Source organism: Triticum aestivum, chromosome 3D (genome assembly GCF_018294505.1).
Source record: "Triticum aestivum cultivar Chinese Spring chromosome 3D, IWGSC CS RefSeq v2.1, whole genome shotgun sequence".
In the NCBI taxonomy this organism is placed as follows: domain Eukaryota; kingdom Viridiplantae; phylum Streptophyta; class Magnoliopsida; order Poales; family Poaceae; genus Triticum; species Triticum aestivum.
The window spans coordinates 18,832,306-18,851,796 of NC_057802.1; the positions used below are offsets into that span (position 1 = coordinate 18,832,306).

Genomic DNA, 19,491 nt, shown 5'->3' on the forward strand with positions numbered 1-19,491 from the left:
CATTTCATCGAACACCTTGTGTGCATAGGAGGAACCAAAAGCAAACCCACCACCCCCCTTCTGAATATTGTGAATAGAAGTGGCACCAATTGTGGCTAAGTGAAGTGAGATGAGTCCTATATAGGGATGGGTCTTTAGTCCTGGTTGGCCTGGCCAACCGCGACTAAAGGCCTTCGGGCCAGCCTAAGGACCTTTAGTCCCGGTTGGCCAGGCCAACCGGGACTAAAGCCCCTCCCGTCCGTCAGCTGTCGACTGAGCGCGCTGGGCCCAGATAGTTGGTCGCGGGTCTCCTCCCGAACCGCGACTAAAGACACCTTTGGTCGCGGTTCGATTATTTTAGAGACTAATGGGGGCGTATGGAAGCCTCTTTTTCTACTAATGAGGCCTAAATATACTACCAGAGTTCTAATGTAGTATTCCCGTATCTGCACCATTGGATCACAAAAATAAACGGCCAGAAATTATTTGATGTACCGTAAAAGGACTACTTTTTTTCTGGAAGAAAAGGAATCTTCTCCTCTAGTTTACACACTTGTGTAATACACGCTACCACGGTGTAAGAAGATGCACCCGTTGCATGTCCCCGCAGCAGCCATGTTCTGCTCAGCCATGCTTGTGGTCACCCTCTTATCTAGCACGACCAGTGATGCTTCGTTTTTGTTTTCGTCGACGTCCTGAGAGCCAGCGGCACGCGTTGGCCTCCTCGTCGTGTCAGTGCCAGCGACTTGACCATGATGACGCCCTGCCGTGTGCTCTAGTCCACATAAAATCATCCACGTATTTGGTTGAATAGGCTGCCTCGTGGTGGACGCATGCAGATGCAGTTATGCACGCTTGCGAAAGAATATGACCTTGATAAGTGCAACCCGTGTAGCACGAACACATGGCAACTCCGAATGTTTTATGATGACAACTTTAGTTATCAAGTATGGCAATTTTTTTTTTTGAATGACAAGTTTCGGTTTTTTACTTCCTTTCGTATGGCAACCTTTTTTCTAAAAAATGTCAGGACCGGATTGCTGCATGCCACACGTGTGACATTTATCATTTGGAAAAGAATAATCCACGCGTGATGATCCACATCCCACTGCATTTATTCGCCCACTGTCCACACGACAAGGATAGATACATATATGACCAAAGGAAAGAATGGAGGAAATGGTTGGTTGTTTTCAGTGCAGTAGATACGTAAAGATGTGTTAAAACGCAAACCGGGTCCGACGACCTTCCTCCAGTCACTGGCAACCGGGCCCTGAGGACCCAGGTGGCGGGTGAGCTCCCACTCCCACTCGCCGGTGAGTCTGAGTGTCGTGGTGATCTCCACTTCAGTTAAAATGATCCGACCCCGTGTGCTTCTTCTCAGCAATCTCCTTCTCAATTCTCCCGTCATCATTAGACCGTTCACCTCCCTCTCTGCGCCTTCGGGAGCACCCCCTAGCCGTTAGCATCTCTTCAATCTTCCATTCCGTTGTAACAAGATCGAACGATGCATCCATTTCGTGTCCCCGTTGCCACCTCCGTCGTGCTCTGCTCCACCACACTGCCGCTAACTGTTGTCCTAGCCACCCACGCCCTAAACACCACATCGCCGTCATTGTGGTCATCCTGCAAGCCAGCAGCGTGCGGAGCCCGTGAGTCATGTACCCGTTCTAGCTCGGTGAATACACCCACTAGACTGCGGCTACCGGGCCTTCCGCGTCACGTGCGACACACATGACGGCGGCGGCGTGGCCTTCCTTGAGAACTCCTTCTGGTAGTACCAGATCCTGGAAATCTCCTACAAGGAAAGATCGTTCCAGGTAGCCAACTACATCTCTCTGACAGCACTTGTGACATCAAGATCCGAGTGAACGCCTCCTCTTACCTTGGCCTTGCGCCCTTCGCCATCAGCGCCGTCAACCAGGAGCTCTTCGTTCTCTACAAGTGCACCGAGCTCTGGTCGTGGCCGCCGGTGCCTACGTGGGAGACAGCGAACTGCACGAATGATGGAACCAATGTGTCAACCACGTTCAACTCATTCGCGTGGCCCGCCAGAGAGTAAAAGCCCGACAAAGGGCACTGGTGGCAAGGAACTGCACGGTGTCGATGATGCCAGTGCTAGGGTACCCGGGAGCGGCCGGGGCAGACTAGCGGCGGCTGATGAAGGGCGGGTTTCTTCTTAATTACACGGTCGGCGATTGTGCGGCCTGCGAGGAGAGCGGCGGACGTTGACGGATTAACACCGACTACGTTATCTTCGAATGTCACTGCGCCACGACGTGTCGAGATCATCTGTGATGAGCTGCACATGTATCATAATCGTTACTCCACGATGCTCCACGATGCTCCCAAGAGCCACCCGAAGAGAGTAACGACACCACCGAAGCCACCACCCACACCTACAAGTTCGATAATGTGAAGTGCTCTCACCCCATATCTAAAATTAGTGTCGCCGCGGATCCATCCACTAACGTATCGCGACCAACAACCGGTGCAGCAGACCTAAAGCGCATGCCACATGCACACGTTTTAGAAGCCAGAAGCCGCAATCATCCTCGGACCGCTGACCAATCTTCAGGATAGAGATCCGCATTATCCTTGCCAGTCCAGACATCCGTCGACGCCACCACGACGCCCAACGGCGCCACCGCCCTGTGCATTCATCCAGACACGAAGACTCTGAAAGATCTGTCGTGCATAGTGATGAGGACATAGACCTAGGGTAGGGTAATAGGCCTGACCTATACGTCCTACCTATGGTCCTTGTCCTAGAAGCAAAGAAGTTCAAGAGCAAATAGAGAGGGCTCAACAAAGGTGTCGAGTGCAATCCACTCGACCTACCATTCACTCGAAGATCCCTCCTTATTTAGGTCACTCGACCACTCAACCACTCGACGTGCAGAAGACCTAAAGCCACTCCGCGCAGCAACGCTCCGGCGTTTACTCATAGACTTAATGATCATTTATAGCACTTTATTATTGACGTTACCTCTAACGCTCTCACTTTATGTACATTGAATCCTGTGTAACGGAGGGGAGCTGGGGTCCTGGCGCACTCTATATAAGCCACCCCCTCCTCTGAGACAAGGGTTCGCACCCCCTGTAACACACACATGCATATAATCCAGTCGACCGCCTCCGGGTTCCGAGACGTAGGGCTGTTACTTCCTCCGAGAAGGGCCTGAACTCGTAAAACTCTTGCGTACAACTTCTCCATAGCTAGGACCTTGCCTCTACATCCCTAGCCCCCATTCTACTGTCAGACTTAGAACCACGACACTTGGCGCCCACCGTGGGGCCGGCGTCTTAGCGACTTGTTGGAGAAGTTGCGATTTTTCCGATCCCCATCGGCATGGTTTCAGGCGGAGGATTGGCCGAGGGCCGCGAGATCCGTTTCAGCGCGCTCGTGTTCGTCGCCGACGATTTCGCTTGGCTCCAAGAAGCTCCACTCGACGTCGAGGCGCTCCCCGTCCGCGGGGCAATGTACTTTCGCGCGTGCGTCCGCGGCGTCCTCCTGCGGCAGCCGTCGACTCAGTATCGGTCGGCTCCGGTGGCGTCTTCACTCCCTGCTGCCCGCCGGCACAAGCATTCCGGTCGGTCGAGGCTCCAGCGGCGGGTGAGGCACGCGGTGGCTCGCCAATCGGCCACCCCCCAAGTCACGGCAATCGAGCCCGACGAAACTCTCTACGGCCTGTTCGACCGGCTCCGTTGAGACTGCGTCCGAGTGCGACAGCAGTGACCCCGCGGCGGAAGTCCTGATGGTCAACGGACCGCACAGTCCTCCTGGCTTCCCCCGCGAGGATGGTGGCGACGGCGGAGGAGATCCGTCGCGTGCCCACGAGGAATACCGCCCCGAGCCCCTCTCTTCGCAGCAGAGTGAAGAGCTTCGCCGCCGCAACATGGATGCACTTCACACTCCTATCGTTGGAGAGACCCCCGAGGCCCGGGCCTTGGAGGAGATGCGCCTGGCCAACTTGGCTGAGCGCACTCGACTGGAGAATCTCCAGCACGCACTCGACGAGCGTGCTCGGCAGTGGATTCCTGAGTCCAGTCGACGATAACTTTTTCCGCCTCCAACTCAGGTATACCGAACTCCGATTCAGAATCTCACAGCTGCAGCCCGAATAGCAGAGTCGATTCAGCCCTCCCAGTCAGAAGCTGGCAGAGGTTTGATGCAGATCAGGGCTTTACTTCGGGCAGCAGGGGAACAAAACACACCAGTATCTCAGTCGCGGAATAGGATCCATAGCAGATCTGTGGTAGCAGACACAGTTCAGTCGGCTCACAGTCCAAGATCGCCCCCGAGGAGTGAGGGACGTGGGGACCGATGAGATCAGTACAGAAACCGTGAGCAGTATGATCACCGACTCGACCATGATGATCGTCATTGAGTGCCCACGCCTTCCCCAAGGAGTGGGTCAAACGCGCCTCAGCAACACGATGACAGGCGCCCTCACAGTGGTGGGCGAAGGATTCCAGTCGACCCCCGGGAGCCAGGCTTTGACGCGAGATCCATTCTCGTTCAAGGTTTGGTTGACAGGAACAGAACACACAGAGATGGCCACGATAGAGATTACCCGACCAGCAACAGGGTGCATGTTTCAGGTCCCGAGTGTTTCAGCAGAGCCATCAGAGCAGCAGTGATTCCTCCCAACTTCAGGTTGGCGACTGGAGTCAGCAAATTTACTGGTGAGTCCAAGCCTGACACTTGGCTTGAGGACTACCGAGTGGCTGTGCAGATCGGTGGTGGCAATGACGAAGTGGCCATGAAGCACCTGCCTCTGATGTTAGAGGGTTCAGCTAGAGCGTGGTTGAATCAGTTAGCGCCTGGCAATATTTACAGCTGGAAAGAGCTTGCCCGAGTGTTTGTCAGAACATTTGAGGGTACATGCAAACGGCTAGCGGGGCTAACTGAGCTACAGTCTTGTGTGCAGAAGTCGAATGAAACTTTGAAAGATTATATCCAGAGGTGGATCACGTTGCACCACACGGTGGAAAATGTGTCTGATCACCAAGCAGTTTGTGCCGTTAAGAAAGGTGTTAAGTATCGAGAATTGAATCTGAAGTTCGGTCAGACCGGAGATATGTCTCTAAGTCAAATGATGGAAATTGCCACCAAGTATGCTAACGGAGAAGAGGAGGATCGGCTCGGGAGTGGCAAGTACAAAGCAGTCGCCCACGAAACCGGGGGAGGGAACTCCAGTCGAAAGCAGAAGCGCCAAGCCGAGCCAGCTGCTCCTGGAGAAACCTTAGCCGTGACTCAAGGAAAGTTCAAGGGGAAGCCCAAAGGGCCATGGAACCCTAGGAAAGTAAAAGATCAAGATGGAAATGATGTGTTAGATTTACCATGCCACATTCACATCAAAAAAGATGAGGAGGGTAATCTCATTTACCCGAAACATACCACTCGAAAATGTCGGCTCCTAATCCAGCAGTTCCGAGAGAAACAACCCAAAGAAAAGAAGAAAGAATCGGACAAAGTTGAGGATAAGGAAGAGGACGATGATGGTTACCCCCACGTCAATTCCACTCTGATGATTTTTGCTGATGTTGAGAGCAAGAGTCGACCGAAAGTCATCAACAGAGAAGTGAACATGGTCGCTCAGGCGACGCCCAGTTATCTGAAGTGGTCCCAGACTGCCATTACATTTGACCAGTCTGATCACCCGACACACATAGCCACCCCTGGGAGGCCAGCATTGGTGGTCGACCCAGTCGTCGAAGGCACTCGGTTGACTAAAGTTCTGATGGATGGCGACAGTGGCCTGAATATATTGTATGCGGAGACCTTGAAAGGGATGGGCATTCCGATGTCCAGAGTCAGTGAAAGCAATATGAGTTTCCATGGGGTTATTCCAGGCAAGAAGGCTGAGTCACTCGGCCAGATCGCCCTCGATGTTGTTTTCGGTGATTCCAAGAATTACCGCAAAGAAAAGTTGACGTTTGAGGTTATCGATTTCCAGAGTGCTTATCATGCTATTCTGGGCAGGCCGGCTTATGCACGTTTCATGGCTCGACCATGTTACGTTTACCTTAAATTGAAGATGCCTGGTCCTAAAGAAGTGATCACTATCACTGGCAATCGGAAGAAGGCAGAAGAGTGCTTCCAGAAGGGCTCAAAGATCGCCGATGCACAAATGGCAGTCGTGGAATTATAGGAGTATCAAAAAATGCAGATCCGAGTGATTTGTTGCGAGCTAAGAAGCCTGCCACGGATTCAGCATTTCAGTCGTCTGGTGAAACAAAGCCGATTCATATTCATCTGACCGATCCCAATGCTGCTCCGACTCATATCTTGACAACACTCGACTCCAAATAGGAAGAAGTGCTCATCCAATTCCCCCGTGAGAACTGGGACATCTTTGCATGGAAACCCTCTGACATGCCGGGTGTTCCCAAGGGGCTGGCTGAGCACCGTTTGCGAGTCGACCCAAAAGTAAAACCGGTCAAAGAACATCTTCGACGGTCCGCCGTGCAGAAGAGAAAAGCAATCGGTGAAGAAGTGGCTCGGCTCCTAGCAGCTGAGTTTATCCGAGAGATTTACCACTCCGAGTGGCTAGCCAATGTTGTCATGGTCCCCAAGAAGGACGACTCACTTCGCATGTGCATTGACTTCAAGCATATCAATCGGGCCTGCCCGAAAGATCACTTTCCTCTCCCCCGCATCGATCAAATAGTCGACTCGACTGCAGGGTGTGAGCGCTTGTCCTTTTTGGACGCTTATTCCGGGTATCATCAGATCCGACTGTATGGACCCGATGAGATAAAAACAGCTTTCATCACTCCATTTGGGTGCTTCTGTTATGTCACCATGCCATTCGGCCTGAAGAATGCTGGAGCCACATTCATGAGGATGATTCAGAAGTGTTTACTCACTCAAATCAGTCGGAATGTGGAAGCATACATGGATGACATTGTGGTCAAGTCACGTAAAGGTTCCGACCTGTTGGCTGACCTTGCTGAAACTTTTGCCAACCTCAGAAGGTATGATATCAAGCTTAATCCATCAAAGTGCACATTCGGAGTCCCGGGCGGAAAATTACTCGGTTTCCTCGTTTCCGAACGAGGGATCGACGCTGACCCAGAGAAAGTTGGTGCCATTCTCCGAATGAAACGCCCTGTGCGTGTGCATGATGTACAGAAGCTTACAGGTTGTTTGGCCGCCTTGAGTTGATTCATTTCTCGCCTTGGTGAAAAGGCATTGCCTCTTTACCGACTAATGAAGAAGTGTGATAAGTTCGAGTGGACTCCTGAAGCTGATGCAGCATTTGCAGAGCTCAAAGCCCTGCTTTCCACCCAGCCGGTGCTTGCTGCCCCGATCAGCAAAGAGCCTTTACTGCTTTACATTGCAGCCACTGGACAAGTTGTCAGTACGGTACTCACGGTCGAGCGAGAAGAGGAAGGAAAAGCCTATAAAGTTCAGCGCCCAGTATATTATGTTTCTGAAGTTTTGACTCCATCAAAGCAAAGATACCCACATTATCCGAAGCTTGTTTATGGGATTTATATGACCACGAAGAAGGTTGCACATTATTTCTCTGACCACTCCATTACAGTCGTCAGCGACGCTCCATTATCAGAGATTCTGAACAACAGAGATGCAACTGGTCGAGTGGCAAAGTGGGCGATTGAACTCCTTCCCTTGGATATTAAGTTTGAGGCAAAGAAAGCTATCAAGTCCCAAGCAATAGCAGATTTCCTCGCCGAGTGGATCGAACAGCAACTGCCAACTCAAATCCATTCGGAGCACTGGACCATGTTCTTTGATGGTTCCAAGATGCTGAATGGTTCCGGTGCTGGGGTGGTACTGGTATCCCCCCGAGGAGACAAGCTCAGATATGTTCTCCAGATTCACTTTGATTCCTCCAATAACGAAGCAGAATATGAAGCACTCTTATATGGGTTACGTATGGCCATCTCGCTCGGCGTCCGTCGCCTCATGGTCTACGGCGACTCAGATTTGGTAGTCAATCAAGTGATGAAGGAGTGGGACGTCAGAAGCCCAGCTATGACTGGTTACTGCAATGCGGTGAGGAAGTTGGAAAAGAAATTTGAGGGGTTAGAGCTCCATCATATACCCCGACTGAAAAATCAAGCAGCCGATGATTTGGCAAAGATAGGTTCCAAGAGGGAAGCCATTCCCAGCAACGTGTTTTTAGAACACATTCATACACCTTCAGTTCAAGAAGATCCTTTCACTGAAGAACCCCCACAGCCTAAGAGTGCCACAGATCCGACTGAAGTCGAAGTCCCAGCCGTGGTCGACCTAATCATGGAGGTTTTAGTCATCACTCCCGACTGGACAGTGCCATACATTGCGTATATCCTGAGGAAGGAACTCCCAGAGGATGAAGAAGAGGCTCGACAGATCGTCCGTCGATCCAAAGCCTTCACTGTGATAAGAGGACAACTGTTCAGGGAAAGCGTAACTGGAGTCAGCCAGAAATGCATAACACCAGAAGAAGGTCGAATTATCCTCAATGACATCCACTCGGGGACCTGTGGTCACCATGCGTCCTCTCGGACCATTGTGGCCAAAGCATACCGAGCTGGATTTTATTGGCCACGAGCAAATGAAATGGCGAAAGATATAGTCGACAAATGCGAAGGCTGCCAGTTTTACTCCAATATGTCCCACAAGCCTGCGTCAGCCCTGAAGACTATTCCACTCGTCTGGCCCTTTGCTGTTTGGGGATTGGATATGGTTGGACCCCTGAGGACTGGTAGGAGTGGCTTCACTCATGTGCTTGTAGCAGTCGACAAGTTTACCAAATGGATTGAAGCCAAGCCTATCAAGAATCTTGAGGCCAGTACTGCCGTCAGTTTCATCAGAGAATTGACATTCAGATATGGAGTTCCGCACAGCATCATCACTGACAACGGGTCAAACTTCGATTCTGATGAGTTCAGAGCCTTCTGTGCTTCCCAAGGCACACGAGTCGACTATGCTTCGGTCGCCCACCCTCAGTCGAATGGACAAGCAGAAAGAGCAAATGGCTTGATTCTCAAAGGACTGAAACCCCGACTGATGCGTGATCTCAAGCACGCAGTAGGTGGCTGGGTCGATGAACTTCCATCAGTTCTTTGGGGATTGAGGACAACTCCCAATCGGTCGACTGGCCGAACTCCGTTCTTCTTGGTTTATGGAGCAGAAGCTGTTCTACCGAGTGACTTGCTTCACAATGCACCCCGAGTCGAGCTCTTCTCTGAAGATGAAGCAGAACAGGCCCGGCAGGACGCAGTCGATCTCCTAGAGGAGGAAAGAGAGATGGCCTTAATCTGGTCGATCATTTATCAGCAAGATTTGCGTCGATTCCACGCCAGAAATGTGAGAGGCCGAGCCTTTCAAGAGGGAGACTTGGTTCTTCGAGTGGATCAGTAGAAACCACACAAGCTCGCCCCTGCTTGGGAAGGTCCCTTCATTGTCACCAGAGTTCTCCACAATGGAGCATACCATCTTTACAATGTCGAGCATCAGAAAGACGAGCCACGGGCTTGGAACGCGGAGCTGCTCTGCCCCTTTTATACTTAAGTACTCATTCGGATGAGATGTAATAAGAAATACCTTTGTAGTCTGTTTATCAAAGACAAGAGCTTTACAGTCTTGCTAAATGGTTGTTGTTACTTTTGTTTGCATCTGAAATCCCCCAGTGGGTGACTTTGCCACGAATCCGTTTCGCCTAATGTTTGAAAAATCCTACCGAGTGATGAGCAAGCCTCTCACTCGGGGGCTTAGCCGCGAATCCGTTTCGCCTAAGTTTGAAAAATCCTACCGAGTGGTGAGCAAGCCTCTCACTCGGGGGCTTAGCTGCAGTCCAGCACTCGCCTAAGTGTGAAAAAATCCTACCGAGTGATGAGCAAGCCTCTCACTCGGGGGCTTAGATGCAGTCCAGTACTCGCCTAAGTTTGAAAAATCCTACCGAGTGGTGAGCAAGCCTCCCACTCGGGGGCTTAGCTGCAGTCCAGTACTCGCCTAAGTTTGAAAAATCCTACCGAGTGGTGAGCAAGCCTCTCACTCGGGGGCTTAGCTGCAGTCCAGTACTCGCCTAAGTTTGAAAAATCCTACCGAGTGGTGAGCAAGCCTCTCACTCGGGGGCTTAGCTGCAGTCCAGTACTCGCCTAAGTTTGAAAAATCCTACCGAGTGGTGAGCATCCCTCCCACTCGGGGGCTTAGCTGCAGTCCAGTACTCGCCTAAGTTTGAAAAATCCTACCGAGTGGTGAGCAACCCTCCCACTCGGGGGCTTAGCTGCAGTCCAGTACTCGCCTAAGTTTGAAAAATCCTACCGAGTGGTGAGCAACCCTCCCACTCGGGGGCTTAGCTGCAGTCCAGTACTCGCCTAAGTTTGAAAAATCCTACCGAGTGATGAGCAACCCTCCCACTCGGGGGCTTAGCTGCAGCCCAGTACTCGCCTAAGTTTGAAAAATCCTACCGAGTGGTGAGCAACCCTCCCACTCGGGGGCTTAGCTGCAGTCCAGTACTCGCCTAAGTTTGAAAAATCATACCGAGTGATGAGCAACCCTCCCACTCGGGGGCTTAGCTGCAGCCCAGTACTCGCCTAAGTTTGAAAAATCCTACCGAGTGATGAGCAACCCTCCCACTCGAGGGCTTAGCTGCAGTCCAGTACTCGTCTAAGGACGACGAGGTGCAGGTCGACTACAACCTTCTCCTCGGAGCTACGACAGAAATACAACGTACGCTCCATCCCTATCCGCAAGGACGACGAGGTGCAGGTCGTCTACAACCTTCTCCTTGGAGCTACGCCACAAATACAACGTACGCTCCATCCCTATTCGCAAAGACGACGAGGTGCAGGTCGACTGTAACCTTCTCCTTCGGAGCTACACCACAAGTACAACGTACGCTCCATCCTCATCCGCAAGGACGATGAGGTGCAGGTCGACTGGAATCTCCTCCTCAGAGCTGCATCTCAAGTTCAAAGATTATTCCGACTGAAGAACGAAACCCACTCGAAGACAAACGCAAGCATATTTCAAGGTAAACAAAGTTCAGATAAATCCTAAGGTTCCGGACCGCATATCAAAAGTACTCGAGCATCAAGCCCGAAGAAGTTTATAGATTACACAATCACTCAGGATTCCGAGGCAAATAAAGGTGGAGCATAATGTTTTTTGGTCACTCGTCGGGAGAAGGACTGGCTGGGTCGCAGAAACTGTCAAGGTCTATGCTTTCTGCGATGCGAGTGGAAGCGTCAAGGAAAGTGTCCATAAAGGACTGGAAAGTGTGCCTTTTTGTGTTAACAACCTTGAGCTCCGCCAGCTTGTCTTCTTTGACATCCTTGCAGTGCACTCGGACCAGAGACAAGGCGACATCAGCACCGCAACGAGCAGACGACTTTTTCCATTCTTGCACTCGGTCAGGTATTTGGTTCAGTCGAGCCATCAGAGACTCGAGGTCTTGAGATAGTTCCGCCTGAGGCCAGAGTTCAGCATCAACCCGAGTCATCGCCGCCTTCAGGCGGGCAAGATAAGCAACCGCGTTGCCCATGCGAGATTCCAATCGCAGCACATTCATTGCGACGTCATCCTTGACTGGACAATTTATGGGATGGAGACCCATCTCGACCCGCCCAGTTTCCGCTTCAAAGTCTTGGCAAAGCTCTGCACAGTTGAATAAATAGTGAGTCGACGATACGATCAGGCTTGACAGTCGACCGCAATAAGTCAATCAATCATCGATACCTTCAAGTTTTAGGACCAGCTTTGCAGCAAGCTGGCCCAGATAAGACTCCAACTCGCCCTTCTTGGCCTTGAGGCTCCCAAGCTCGTCAGTCAGCTTGTCCTTGTCTTTCTTCAGTCGCTCGACCTCCCGATTGGCATCAGAAACAGCAGTCTTCAGTTTGGAGTTCTCTTCTTCTAACTTGCCGATTGAAGCAAGCTTCTTGTCAGCAAGCGCCGTCTTCTCTCGCGCTTCCTTCTGTGCAGCAGCAAGATCCAGATCCTTCTTCTCCAAAGCCTGCTTCATTTTCTCTAAAGAAATAACATTCTTCAGACGGGCTTGGAGTTGACGGTTTTCACTACATACATCTGCTCGAGTGGAGTCACTCGGTTCAAAAAATGGAAAGGAAAAGTGCCAGCAGTGAGATAGACAGTTGACGATTGGTTACCTCCCATGGCAGCTACTTCATCACGAGCAGTCTTGAGATTCTTCTTGGCCAATTCCAGATCAAGGTTGAGGCTGATTTGCTGCTTGTTCATTGCTGAAAGCTGAGCCCCAAGATCACAAGATTTCTGCAGTATAAGCCATATCAGTTGACTGAGATAAAAAGTCATCACAGTGATAGCTACTCTAAGACTACCACCGAATCAAACATTCAACGGCAGTCTCGGGGACTACACCCAGTGGGTGCACTTAGCGTGCCCCCACTGGTTTGAATAAACACTCGACATGGCCTGCCCAGCGCGAGAGTAAAAAAAGCAGTTCTCAGACCATAGTCGACTGCCCGCAGTCAACCACGGTCTCGGGGACTACACCCAGTGGGTGCACTTAGCGTGCCCCCACTGGTTCTGGTTTCATTCGACCTGGTCCGTCCAGACCGAGTGACAAAATTTAGATTCTCAGACCACAGTCGACTGCCCGCAGTCAACTATGGTCTCGGGGACTACACCCAGTGGGTGCACTAAGAGTGCCCCCACTAGTTCAAAGATTCAAATCAAGACGACTCAAATTGCCTCGTACAACTTCAAAACAGTCACACCCAGTGGGTGATCGGATGAGAAGTATGATCAATCAGGAATCAACTAACCTGGACATTGGCCTGCAGAGCTGCTCCGGCGTTGAAGGCCACCTGACTGGCCTCATGCACCACTTTCATTTGCCCCATCACAAGGTTCAACTGAAGAAGAGCTTCTTTGGCGGCAGCCGGTGGGTCGTCCGGAGTTTGATACGCAGTGAAAAGCGATGATGGCAGAGCAGTCGGTATTGGCGCAGCAGAAGTCTGAGCAGCTGATCCTGATGGGCAATCAGTCGATAGCGGGATAGCGAAAGTGACGTTGGTACGTGCCAGATCTGTCGATCGCTCGACTGCCGTCTCAGGCATCTCAGTCGACTGAGGAACCTGGACCTCAGGCGCTTTCCCGCCCAGTTCCTTGTCCCTCCTCCTCCTTCCCCTCAGCGGTACTTCTTCTTCATCGTCCGGGAGCACAACAACGTCCCGTGGTGCTGCAACAAACAGAGAAAGTCAAAGAGATAGCTGACAAACAATCCAGTCGTCCAAATAAATTCGAGTTGGGCAGACTTACTGGCTTTGGAGGTAGCTGCATCGGCGGTTTCCTCGTCGACTGGGGTCTTGTCGATATCCATATCAGTCGCAGCCGAAGCCGGGCTGTAAAGGTTCATCATCCACTCGGTCAGTACAAGAGAATCGCTCAGAACAAGAAAATACGGGGAGAACATTTACCCAGAAGCAACAGGAACGTCCATCTTGATTCTAGGCAAGGTCTTCCGAGCCTTCGAAGGATTGATCTTGGGCTGCTTGGTGACCTTCTCAGCCAATTCTGGAGTCGAAGACCGAGCGCGCTTTTGAGATGGAGCGCTCGAGGCCACAGCCTTGCCGCGCCTGCCCGCGGGATCATGGTGCTGCTTGGATTGACGTTTGGAACGAGGTGGTGAGTCGGCTACCTCCTCGTCATCCGACTCATCGCTCTCATCTTCATCATTGTCGGCTGGTGACTCCCACTCGCCGCTCTCCTCCGCGCTGTCCTCGCCTTCACGGTCCTGCTCCAGAGCTTGCTCGCCATTGGGCATTGAGTACATCTCTGTATAAATCTACAAAACAAGGAGCCGAGTGGAAATCAGTCAGATCAACAAACAGTCAGAAAACACATCCAAATTCAATCAAGTGTAGTGGCCAGACCTTGTCTGGCTGGTTGCTTTCGCTGAAAGGTTTGACTCTCCTGGCGCCCCTGGGGTTGTCCTTGTTCCCGGTGATGCCCCTCAGCCACTGTTTTTGCCTCCACCTCCTCCGGATGAACCCGAGCGGTATCACCAGCCCCGGAGTACATCCACATGGAGTGGTCACGAGCTTGGAGTGGTTGAATGCGCCGACTGAGGAACACCTCCAGCAGATCCATACCGGTGACACCTTGGTTGATCAGTTGAACTACTCTCTCGACCAACATGCCCGTCTCCGGCTTCTCCACGGCGGTCACTTTCAACGAAGATGGAGTTTGAACACGATCAAAAGAGAAAGGGGGAAGTCCAGTCGACTGGCCTGGGGTCGCGATATCCTGGCAATAGAACCAGGTCGACTGCCAGCCCCTGACCGACTCAGGAAGAGTCATCGAAGGGAAGGAACTCCTCTTCCTCTTCTGAATACCCAGACCCCCACACATGTGGATAACATGGGTTTTCTCGTCTTTCGAGTTCGCTTTCTTCACTGTTTGGGAGCGGATGGTGAAAATGTGCTTGAAAAGACCCCAGTGCGGTCGACACCCCAGAAAATTCTCGCACATGGACACGAATGCGGCAAGGTATGTGATGGTGTTGGGAGTGAAATGATGGAGTTGATCCCCGAAGAAATTCAAGAAACCTCGAAAGAAGGGGTGTGGAGGAAGCGAGAAACCGTGGTCGACATGAGTGGCAAGCAGAACACACTCACCCGTTACGGCTGTGGCTCCGTTTCCCCCTCCGGCAGCCTTGCGGACCCATGGACGATCAGCCCTAACTCGGCCATATCATCCAAGTCTTCCTGCTGAAGCGAGGATCGGATCCAATCTCCCTGGATCCAACCCCGTGGCAGCCCCGACCGCGATGAAGATCCCCGATTCGTCTTCTTGCCTTTCGCCGCCCCCGTCGCCTTCTTCCCGCGTTCCAGCGCCGCCGTTCTCTCCTTCCCCATGGCGGCGAAGCGGAGGCATCGAGAGTGGAGAAGCCGGATGGCGTGAAGGAGCGAGAGGAAGAAGAAGGAGAATGGCATGCACAGTGCGGACGCCTCGGCCTCGCCGCTTTTAAAGGCCCACTTCCGAGTGGCTGACGCGTGGGTCCGGGCGATCCTGTCAAATCCCGCAACAGTCGCACACGGGGTACGTGGCGAAAAAGGTGGCGCAGAAATCGAAACGTCCTGTTTATCCACTCCGCTTACCACGGCACGCTTCGCCTGGCGCGCTTTCACCGAAATTGCAAATCCCGCGAAATCCAGGATCCTCTGCAACCGATCACGCCAAAGATTTCGCGTCAAAGACAACACTCGGCGGGTGACGTTATAAAAACCAATCGGCAATTCCTGAATCGATCAAGGCGACTGAAACGAAGCCGAAGTTCCAACACTAGCCTCCGTTCAGAGATAAATTCTTGAGAAAGACAAGAGTCAAAGCAAGATCAACGTCAACCTTCTTTTCACTCGGACCTCAATCCATTCGGGGGCTAATGATGAGGACATAGACCTAGGGTAGGGTAATAGGCCTAACCTATACGTCCTACCTAAGGTCCTTGTCCTAGAAGCAAAGAAGTTCAAGAGCAAATAGAGAGGGCTCAACAAAGGTGTCAAGTGCAATCCACTCGACCTACCATTCACTCGGAGATCCCTCCTTATTTAGGTCACTCGACCATTCAACCACTCGACGTGCAGAAGACCTAAAGCCACTCCGCGCAGCAACGGTCGGGCGTTTACTCATAGACTTAATGATCATTTATAGCACTTTATTATTGACGTTATCTGTAACGCTCTCACTTTATGTACATTGAATCATGTGTAACGAAGGGGAGCTGGGGTCCTGGCGCACTCTATATAAGCCAGCCCCCTCCTCTGAGACAAGGGTTCGCACCCCCTGTAACACACACATGCATATAATCCAGTCGACCGCCTCTGGGCTCCGAGACGTAGGGCTGTTACTTCCTCCGAGAAGGGCCTGAACTCGTAAAACTCTTGCGTATAGCTTCTCCATAGCTAGGACCTTGCCTCTACATCCCTACCCCCATTCTACTGTCAGACTTAGAACCATGACACATAGCACCTGCCGACCAGGCATGACACAGCGTAGCACTTGTCGCCATGCATGACTCTACATCTCCACCGAAGCTCCGTGCAGGACTTAGCCGCTGCACCTCCTGCCCCTGTCTTCCAGCTCTGCTCCATGATGCTCCCAAGAGAGTAATGACACCGCAGTACCGCCATCGTTCGATCTGGATGACCAGATCTTAGGGTTTCTCCCGAGGCAGCACGAGTGGGTCGACAAAAGTTACACGGTGATTCCTTCATCAAGGTAACGACGCAAGACGCCGCCATCGCCAGCCATCGGCTCGGTTTTCACCAGCAACCCTGTCTTCCCAACTCACAGCCGGGACTAGATGACAGATCTGGAGATCCGACCACCCAGCTTCAGGCTGACTATCTCCGGTGAAGGAGGCGGCCACCACCGCCATGCCCAGGGCCGGAGCCCCCGACGTTCTCATGATGCGGGTCGATCCCAGGGGCAGCCTGCCATTGACAGGACGGTACATGATATCAGCTAGTGCGGCCCGCCCGTAGCCCGACTGGATCCAGATCGGGTGCCCTTGCCACCGCCGCTGGACCTGTCGCCGAACACCGCCTGCCCCGCACCACTGTTCTAGATCTAGCCATCGCGGACCGCCACCGTCCTGACCGAATCGTTGGCCGAGGAGAAACGCCACCACTGCGGCTCCCATGCTTTGCCTGCGACGCCCCTAGCGGCGCTGGCGAGGGGGGGTGAGCTGGGGTGAACGGGAGACGACCGTTGGGGACGCTCCGGTGCAGCGGCGCGGCGCCGCACGGGAGCAGGTAGAGTTAGGAGCGGAGGACCGGGTAGGGTCAAAAAATGGGGGCAGTTCAAATACACTATGACTCTATGAGTAATGATTAGTACGATTTCAACATAATGCATGGCAGTGGTCTAGTTCTGTACGATAACTACTCTTCGGTTTTTTTGAACACCAGTACAGACGCAAGCGCTTATACATACGTGCATACATTCACCCCTATGAACGCACACACGCACACCCCCTCGTCGTAGACGGGAACATCTCCTCCCACTGAAAGCGCATCGCCGGAAATCCTAAAAAAAATCCAGGAATAATGCGAGCACCAGGATTTGAACCTTGGTGGGCTGAGGATACCACTGTCCCTCTAACCATCCAACCACAAGTCAGTTCACAACTACTCTTCGGTTTTGGTGTAGTGAGGATCATGGTGCTACAAGGGAACATTTGCAGAAAAAAAATTACAGAGCACACACACGTTCCTCCTTCAATGTTGCAATGCTCTTTTAGTATTGAATATTCATATGCAATGATCATATCTTTCTTTTCCAAAAAAGCCCAACGTAGTACTATTGGGTGACACCGCTTTTACTCATAAATGTTATGTTATATTCCAGGTAGCAAGAAGAGAGGGCACAACATTATGCTAATAGGTATGCTAATTTTTTGGCCAATTATATATCAGTAGCTCACTAATAAAATAGGAACTTAAAATTTTATCTATCTGTAGTCATTGAAAATTGATTCTAAAATCAAAATCTGAAACAGGTAGTTCTTAGCTTGTGCATAATAACGAGACTGAGAAATTTATGGAATTTAGCTTCTTGCTACTTTCGCCACAATTTACTATTGCAAAAGAGAAATTTAAACTACTGATGGCCTGGAAATCCTTATGACTGTATTATAACATATGCTTCCATCTCAGGTATGACATCAGCAGCTGCAACCTTTCTCTTTGCATGTATCTATGTGTTCATATGGTATAGAAAGGGGAAGAGATTATGGTTTCTCCTTTCCAAGAAGACTAGCAGCAACACTGAAAAGAATTACGAGGCCATGATAGTGTCATATGGATCGCTAGCTCCAAAAAGATACATGTACTCAGAGATAATGAAGATAACGTCTTCTCAAAATGATCTGCTTGGAAAAGGAGGTTATGGTGTCGTTTTCAAAGGAAGACTATATGATGGTCGTCGGGTTGCTGTGAAGTTCTTGCATGACTGCAAAGGAAACGGGGATGAGTTTGTGAATGAAGTTATGAGAATTGGAAGGACCTCTCATGTTAATGTTGTTAGTTTATTTGGGTTTTGTTTGGAGAGGTCAAAACGTGCTCTTATATATGAGTACATGCCCAATGGTTCCTTGGATAAGTACATTTACTCAGAGAAACCCAAAGAAATTTTGGGATGGGAGAGGCTATATGCGATAGCAATCGGCATTGCTCGTGGCCTCGAATACTTGCACCATAGCTGTAATACACGTATCGTCCACTTCGATATCAAGCCCCAAAATATCCTTCTAGACAAAGATTTTAGCCCGAAGATTGCTGATTTTGGTCTAGCTAAATTGTGTCATACAAAGGAGAGCAAGCTTTCAGTGACTGGAGTTAGAGGAACAATTGGATTCATCGCCCCAGAAGTTCACTATCGAACCTTCGGGGTGGTTTCAACAAAGTCAGATGTTTATAGTTATGGAATGATGCTACTGGAGATGGTTGGAGGTAGGAGAAATGTAAAATCAATTGTTGCAAAATCTAGCGAAAAGTATTTTCCAGATTGGATTTACGACCACTTTGCACAAGATGAGGGATTGCAAGCATGTGAAATTACAATGGAAATTGAGGAGATCGCGAGAAAGATGATCATAATAGGTTTGTGGTGCATACAAGTGTTACCTATGTATCGCCCTACTATAACGAAAGTTCTAGAAATGTTTGAGAGAAGCTTAGATGATCTGGAGATGCCACCGAAGCAGAACTTCTGTGAACTATTGTAAGATATTTATCCCATATTTTTATTCCTTTGTTTTCCTATGTCATTATCTAGTGCAATAATAAATTGCATGCACGCTTATCTCTCATTACAGTGAAAACTCAGCTCACAATTTGGATGTACAAAGTTCAAGTTCTGCTAAACCTGAAGAGATCAGCCTTGTGAAATCAGAAATCCTACAACAATCGCCAACTCAATGAGCAGATAGGCCTTGTGAATCAAAGAACCTACATCCATTTCCAACACTGATAGAAGGTGGCATGTTACTGTACATTCAGAAATTGAATAATTCCAGCGAAATTCAGCATTGTACTTGTAGTAGAATATATTCCATGTATGCATGCCCTAGAGTCAAGAGCAGCCGTATGACAGCATCCTAAGTTACCGACCACACAAGAAATACAATTTATTATGATGAGTTTTGTGTTTCAACTGCTAAAAGGCATCACCTGTAGATAAAAGTGTGTTATATCGACTAGAGGGGGGTGAATAGGCGATTTTTATAAATTCTTCACTAAGGAATTTGTGGGTGAGGAAATCCCTTAGCGAAGAACTACTTGCAGCGGAATAAGTACTGAAAAGTATGCATAGCAGAACACAAGCATAGTCATCATGATGAAATGAAAACAAGCACAGAGTACAGAAAGCGTAAACACAGGATAACACAGGATGAAGACAAACAGACTGAGGAAATTGAACTGAGGAAATTGAGAAAGTCTTCAGTCAAAGTCTTCAAACACAGATATGAACATGCATACAACACAGTAATGAGGAAATGAAAAAGT

General features: G+C 50.5%; 1 pseudogene; it reads left to right on the forward strand.

Moving 5' to 3' along the window:
• Nucleotides 1-1,985: 1,985 nt before the first annotated feature.
• Nucleotides 1,986-18,944, forward strand: LOC123076968 (LEAF RUST 10 DISEASE-RESISTANCE LOCUS RECEPTOR-LIKE PROTEIN KINASE-like 2.1; annotated as a pseudogene).
• Nucleotides 18,945-19,491: the final 547 nt, after the last annotated feature.